Genomic DNA, 325 nt, shown 5'->3' on the forward strand with positions numbered 1-325 from the left:
TCCATCGAAGGTGATTGTCTGTAAAGAATAGATATACATGTTAATTTTGCCAATATAAGGTATTAATATGCTATATATTGGTCATTATTATGGACTAGTAACTTAAACTTAATTTATCTCATAAGATTAAATCAAAGCTTATTGTATGCTGTTCTGTTGACTGATTTGCCTCCATTAATCTAAGATGTAGCTGTCATATGGTATGATTTTTTGGGTTGTGAATTTATTATTATTCTGATTTATATCTGTTCGTATTATTCAGTGTAAAGAAGAACAAAATGTAAGATTTTCATTTTATATTATGGTTTGTATTTGCCTCTTCTCA

General features: G+C 27.4%; 1 protein-coding gene across 1 annotated transcript in view; it reads left to right on the forward strand.

The window, feature by feature from the left end:
* Window positions 1-325, forward strand: part of LOC119589154 (phosphatidylinositol 4-phosphate 5-kinase type-1 beta-like) — a gene marked incomplete in the record, with an annotated part of 149,444 nt that overhangs the window by 118,399 nt on the left and 30,720 nt on the right.

The sequence above is a fragment of the Penaeus monodon genome, chromosome 25, assembly GCF_015228065.2.
Source record: "Penaeus monodon isolate SGIC_2016 chromosome 25, NSTDA_Pmon_1, whole genome shotgun sequence".
Taxonomy (NCBI): Eukaryota; Metazoa; Arthropoda; class Malacostraca; order Decapoda; family Penaeidae; genus Penaeus; species Penaeus monodon.